Source organism: Panthera uncia, chromosome F1 (assembly GCF_023721935.1).
Source record: "Panthera uncia isolate 11264 chromosome F1, Puncia_PCG_1.0, whole genome shotgun sequence".
In the NCBI taxonomy this organism is placed as follows: Eukaryota; Metazoa; Chordata; class Mammalia; order Carnivora; family Felidae; genus Panthera; species Panthera uncia.
Window position 1 is genome coordinate 33302107 of NC_064813.1, and position 6666 is coordinate 33308772.

Here is a 6666-nt window from a genome sequence, read left to right on the forward strand (position 1 = left end):
AAAATCTAGAGTCAGATGCTTAACCAAGTGTTTCACCCAGGTGCCATTCAACATGCCTGTCTAAACATGACAATTCCCCATGCCCTGATATTAGAGGTTCCCAGGCCTTATGCCTCTGCTTAGATGGGTCTCCCTGTAAGTTCGTATTTCACCATTCCGCAGCTTTTCCTCTGCTTATATCTCACTTCTCCGAGGTCCCCCTTCCAACCCATTTAATTCCTCGAGCATCTACTGGGGTCAGACACTGGAAAAGCACTTCGGGGGTTGCAAAAAAAAAAAAGTATAAGACGTTGTCTCTACCCTCAGAGAGCTTCCAATCTAGTAGTAGGACGCAGATCAGCACAGAAATCATTGCAAAGCAAGAATGTGTCCATTGCCTTCTATAAAAGCATATGAAATCAGATAGGAAGGAGAATCATACTGGTTTGCATGGAGGGAGGTGACATTTGAGGTGGGTCTGATGGAATGTGTAGGACGTGGAGTTGGTAGGGAGGCATCTGCGGTGGCAAAGACAGTGAGGTAAGAGTGAGTGTGCGTGCGTGTGTGTATGTGTGTGTGTGTCGGTAGTGTCCTATGGGGTGGTTTCTCACACCTGCTCCGTCAAGTAGGGCTCTACAGGCTGCAAGTAACAGAAAAACCAATTAAAACTTGTCTACTAATAAGGACATTTATTATCCCCCATATCAAATAAATGGTGCCAAAGTTGGTTAATTTAGCAGCTCAGTGATGTCTGGGCTTTGTGTCAGCTTCTCTGCAATTTTCTTGGAATCCCCTCTCAGATCTGAAAAATGGCTCCAGAAGCTCTTAGCATCATATCCTCACGCAATAAAGTTCAAAGGCTAAAGGGGCTTGTCTCTGTCTGCAATTCTTTTTACAAGTGTGAAAAACATCCCCAGAAGCCACAGTAGACTTCTCATCATTGACCAGGACATCGTCTCTTACCCATACCTTCCTTGACTGATCACTAGCAGTGGAAAATGGGATTGACTTAAACAAATCAAAATTCGCCCCTAGGACCTCGGAAAGAAGTGTTAGGCTGCCAGATACTAGAAGAAAATGAGCGTTTAAAATAGCAAAAAATAGGGACTTTCTGCCCCTTTGTGTTTGTTTTCTCTCATTTTTGTAAGTCTTTACACAGATAATTCTTTTTAAAATTTTTCCTTTAGTGTTTATTTATTTTTGAGAGAAGCTGAGAGAGACAGAGTGAAAGTGGGGGAGAGGGAGAGAGAGACACAGACAGACAGACAGAATCCAAAGCAGGCTCCAAGATCCAAGCTGTCAGCACAGAGCCCACCATGGGGCTCGAACTCAGGAACCATGAGATCACGACCTGAACAGAAGTTGAACGCTTAACCAACTGAGCCACCCAGGCACTCCTGCACAGCTCATTCTTTCTACCTAGGATGCCCTACTGACACTTCACCTTCCTGCCAGGAGCTCCCAGAGTGTTCTATATGGCCCTAACCACATTGAATTATAACAGTTTTTTGATTGCTTGTCAACTCCACTCAACTGTGAGCATGTTGAGCGTAGGGACCATTTCTTATCTACTTTGTATGCCTAGCGAAGAGCCCGGCCTACAGGAGATGTTCAGTGTACGTTGAACTGAATAAAGGTTTGGTGGGTAAATGAATGGATGCGTGGAGTAAATGAGGCTAAGTGGCTTAGGTGGAGGGAGGTACCATTTGAGGTCGGTCATGTAGGTGGTTTGGCACCTCTTCCTTCCCTTGTCTCGGCGATTAACCATTGTCCGAGCTCCACGGAAGATGATTGGGCAGTGAGTGCCTGGAAGTTCAGCACTACCTTTAATAAGCTTGTGTGACAGAGACAGGTAAGCAGTGTCCAGGCTGTAACTTGCTAGAATGTGAGTAAGCAAAGCCATGAGGGGGAAGTGGGGGGAAAGAGGAAGTCCTCCCTGGAGAAATTGATGGGATATTCTTGGCTATTTAATGGAATCTCAGAGGTACTATCCTATATCTTCGTCCTCACCCTTGCTTTGATAACTCACAGCTTTTAATTTCAGGTGAGAGCACATAATGAATTGATCACAGCTACAGACCTAATGAGGTTGAGTGTCTTTGTGTTGATAAAAGCTTCCTATTCCTCTCCATAAGCCATCGCCAAGTATGTATAGCCAATAAAGCCAGTTGAAGAGTTTATCAAATTCACATTGTCGTCCTAACTAGACAGATTGCAGGCAGTGGGGCTATCACGTGCCCCCCCTCCCCCCACCAAATAAGACCCAAGCTGGAGGCATCACGGGGTCTTCAGGGAGGGAGCCTCAGTAGCTTCATCCTGAGCTGTGTGGTGTGTCCTTGTCCCCATGACCAATCGCAATTCCCTCCGTTACAAATTCTGAGGAAAAGCACAATGTAAGGAGACCATAGGCACAACTCCTCCTCTGTCCCCTTTTGTGTTAGATGCTTTCAGTGTCCAAGGAGTAAAGCTAAGGTTATCTCTGGAGGACTAGTGTCCGAAGGAGGTTAGGAGTGCAGGCTTGGGAGCCAGAAGGACTCGAGTTTGAATCCTGAGTCTGCCATTTATGAACTTATGATCTTGGGCAAGGTACTTCCTAGATCTCTCTGGGTCTGCCTTTGTTGCTTTGTATGATGAGGATAATATGAGCACTGTCCTGATAGGGCTGCTGTGATGAACAAAAGCCATTATGTGTCGAGAGCCAAACGGAAGGTGCCTGTTACAGAGTTGCGTTCAATAAATATCACCTTTTATTTATTTACTTTTGTTATTCTCATAATAAAAAAAAAAGAAGAAGGCCTGGGTTATTTGTGGAAGCAAGGGGAATGAAAAAAGAGGCTTCATGGGAAAAAAAAAAATGAATGATTTTATTCTACACAGAGCTACATGAATTCTGTCCTCAAGGAACGTCCTCCCAGGAAGAGGAACAAAACGAAGCTACCACCAGAGAGTGAGGCTGATTTGTTTTGAAAGAATCTTGCGATCGGAAAAGAAAACCAAATCTGCTCCATGAAATTGAGCTACAGATAATAAAAGTGTCAACGTGGGACAGTGGTCAGAATACTGGCTCCGCGGAAAAAAAAAAAAATTCATCATAGTTCAGAAAAATATATATTCGGGCACCTTGTCAGTCCACATCTTGTCCCTCTCTGTGTCACCCTGGCAGCAGATCTGCTTCGTTTACTGATAACAAAAAGAGAAAAGAAAAGAAGAAAGTATGTATCATCCCCAGCTGATCGCCATGGGGCCAATATCGCCCGTCCATGGAAAACCACACCATCATCAGCTGAATCATCAGCTGAATCGACAGCTGCGTGCAGACCTCATCGTCCCTTCCGGCCCCTTGCATGAGGGGCAGGGTGAGGCAGAGGGGACTCTTTCCGTTTGGAGGGGGAGCTCGCCGGTCTCCCTAAACCATCCCTCTTCCCTAGAATTACAGGCGTCCCTGTGAGCCCGGCCGTAGGAGAGGTGACAGATCTCCGGAGAGGGGCAGCATGACGGAGCAGCCCAACCAGTTGAGAGCCCATCTGGGTGAATGTGGGTTTAAAAAGTAGGCACAGGCCCTCTGCCGTGGGTCACAGCACCTGGGGCAACCCCAGTTTGGCTTCTCATGGCACTGGCAGCATGACCCAACAGAGCACGTAACGGGCGAGTGTTCAGGTGGGCCCTGACCCCCCACCGCCCCACCCACCCCTGCTCAGACTATAGGTTCTCAAGAGGCAGGAGCAGTGTCTTATTGACCTTGGTGCCCGTGTGACCTAGCACAGGGCCTGACTTCTAGTAAGTTCTCAAGGCACCCTCAATGCACTAATGGAATAGAACCGAAGCAGAGCATAGAGGAACGAAAGGGGCAGGGTATGTTTCTTCTGGACCTTTCTGACACCTCTAAGGAAAACAGTTCTCAGTCTTCGAATATGCAAACGACCGGTCTCCACGGAGGACCACAGAACCAGAATCTCTTATGAGTGAGGCCTAGGCATCTGTATTTTTTTAAAGCTCCACCCCTCACCCCCCCCCCCCCCCCCCCAAAAAATGCTCCATAGCCAAGATTGAGACCCGCAGGAGTCAGTCATTGAATTGCACTCAGCAACCAAAGGCTCATTTGGAGTTAGATAGGGACGAGGCAGACATAAGGAGGGAAATGGTATTCTTGTAATGATTAGCTGTTTTCCTTGTGGGTTTTGTTTGACTTATAAGAGCAAATGGGTCCTGAATATTTCACAGTAATCAGGAATGAACTAATCACTAACAGAGTCTTAATCCAGACACGCCGCATTGCCATTGGCCGTAGAAGCCTCTTTGACAACCTGACCTACAGAGGAGACATGGGGTGCAACCACAGTCCCATGAATTAAAGACCCTGGACTGGGGAGGGAGAGGGTTGCATCTGTCATGTGCCCACCAACACTGCATTTCTAGAACTTATGTGCAGAAATCCCTATCCCATTTCAGGCTGATCTTCTACCCCAGGCTCCAGTGGGATTCGTATTCCTGGTTTATTGCTTTCCGAGGGCCGACCGAGCCTAGAAAACGAGCCTGGTAGGGTTCTCCCTCCATGACCCAGAGCTCAGTTAGTTGGCTCAGGGTTGGCAAACTTTTCGCCAGAAAAGGCCAGAGAGTAAATAATTGGGGCTGTAAATAATCACATCGCTGTTGTGATTGTTCTGCTCTGCCAGTGAAATTTGAATTGTATACAATTTTTTTTTTTAATTTTAGAGAGATTGAGAGAGTGCATGAGTGGGGGAAAGGGGCAGAGAGAAAGACAGAGAGAGAGATAAACAGGCAGCAGCCCAGACTCAGCCCAGAAACTGTAGTTTGTTGAATCCACATTAGCTAAGGGGATGTTGCCAGTGCCGGAGAAGGGCCCTGACTGGCCTGTGTCCTCAGGTGGGTAGGGACAGAAGAAATACACAGAGAACTCATCCCAGGTGATGACACAGGCTAAGTCAGCTCAAAAAAGGCACTGAGGAACGCTCAGGAGGGACTCCCCAGATCCAGTTTCCATACTAAGACTTGTATTCCCACAGAAGAAGGGAGGCGTGCAGATGGGTGGAGGTTGAGGGAGATGAACAACAGCTTTAAATTTTTAACTGGTGCTCGCGAGTATGGGATTAGCATCTGGCAAACCCCAGAAAGGGCTCCCGATTATGCTGGCTGAAACCTACTCGCGTGGTAATGCTTTTTTAGGATATTAAAGAAGAGGCAACATGCAGGAAGGAAAAATGCTTAGGAAGAGGAGAACAATTAGTTTCTATTCTGCAATAAATTCACCATTTGAGAGACAGATGGACAGAGACAGAGAGAGACAGAGCGAGAGACAGAGAGAAGCATTTGCTCTCTCCCTCTCTGTCTCAAAATAAATAAACTTTTTTTTAAAAAGTAAAGGACACTTCCTCCTTCACTTGTAGCCCTGGTGCCTTGTCTTGAGGCATCCTATTCTGTTCCCTTGCTTCCTGGGTTGTCATGAGGGCCGCCCCTTAGGGTTATGCCGATTGTTCCCTCCCCCAGGACACCCAACTGAGGCAGGAAGGGACGGCTGGAATCCAGCTTGCCTTCTGCTTACCAAAGAGTGTTCCGTCAGGGTTGTGTCTGATCCCCCCTACCCCCATCGTCACTCTCATGAAGGGCCACTGTTCTCTCTGCACAAACATGGTCAATAAACAGTATGGACAAGCGACTATGTCCACCTAGATGGGCACCTTTTCTGGTTGACTCAGAGATACTATATAGGCTTGTGTTGGCACAGGGGGTCCTCTTCAGGACTCTCACCCCAAGACAGGGTAATGAAAGCAAAATAGAGGCCTTCTCCAGAAACGAGAGAGATGTGGGAAGGCCTGAAGCCAGTGAGAAGACAAATGTGGTTGGGTGCTCATCGCTAGCCAGAGGTACCTAATGTCTAAAGACTTAATGTCGTAAGTCTTTTAGCGATAGGCTGAAACTACCTGTCCCGAAGGACACCCTAACTTCTCTCTCTGGTTCTGGTGGTCACTAGGGTTTGAAACAAGTCCATTTCGGACCACAGGCTAGCAGAGTTTGGCTTCTAGTACTGAGACTCAGGTACCCAGCTTGCTGAGCCTGGGCATCAAAGGCGCACACAGCCCTCTGACACCTGAAACCGCATGATTGTTGGAGCCCGGAGCCCCTAGAGTGTATGGTTTCTGCTCAGCTTTCCTTCCCCCGAGGTCTTGGGTTTCCTTCATTTTAATCCAATTAAAGAAAAGAAAAATCAGTAAGTTTTTAGCACTAGTGGAAAAGGGCTCCATTGACAGCAGCTTAATCATTGTGCTAAGTGAGGTTAATTTCCACCCTTGGTCTTTAATAGGCCGGGGACTGGAGATGAATTTTTCAGCTGATGCCACACTCAGGTCACCTGGCCGCCCATTTTAATCAGAAGGCTTCCCCAGCTCTGATTTTTATGTTTCTAACCACTCACCCAGTGTTCTTCTCTAGAGGCCGACATCACATGAATCACGGGACAGATTCCTCCTGTGTTGAGTTGGCGTAAGAAGATCCAGCCTGCTCTCAGTCTGCTTCTTCCTCACCCCCACCTCTAAACACATATCGTTTCTTCTTCGTAGACTCTGCCATCCACTTGTAGCAGATGGTGTTTGAAAAGTCATGTGTCCTTCCTTCCCTCCAGATCGTCTAGGACTGGGGGGAGGTGGTCACTGCAGCATCCTCTAATCTGAA

General features: G+C 47.3%; 1 long non-coding RNA gene across 1 annotated transcript; it reads right to left on the reverse strand.

The window, feature by feature from the left end:
* Positions 1 to 2708: 2708 nt before the first annotated feature.
* Positions 2709 to 6666, reverse strand: LOC125925975 (uncharacterized). Its single transcript, XR_007458962.1, has 2 exons — positions 6410 to 6666; positions 2709 to 3159 (listed from the first exon to the last, which is right to left on the reverse strand). It is a non-coding gene; the product is annotated as an uncharacterized LOC125925975 (long non-coding RNA).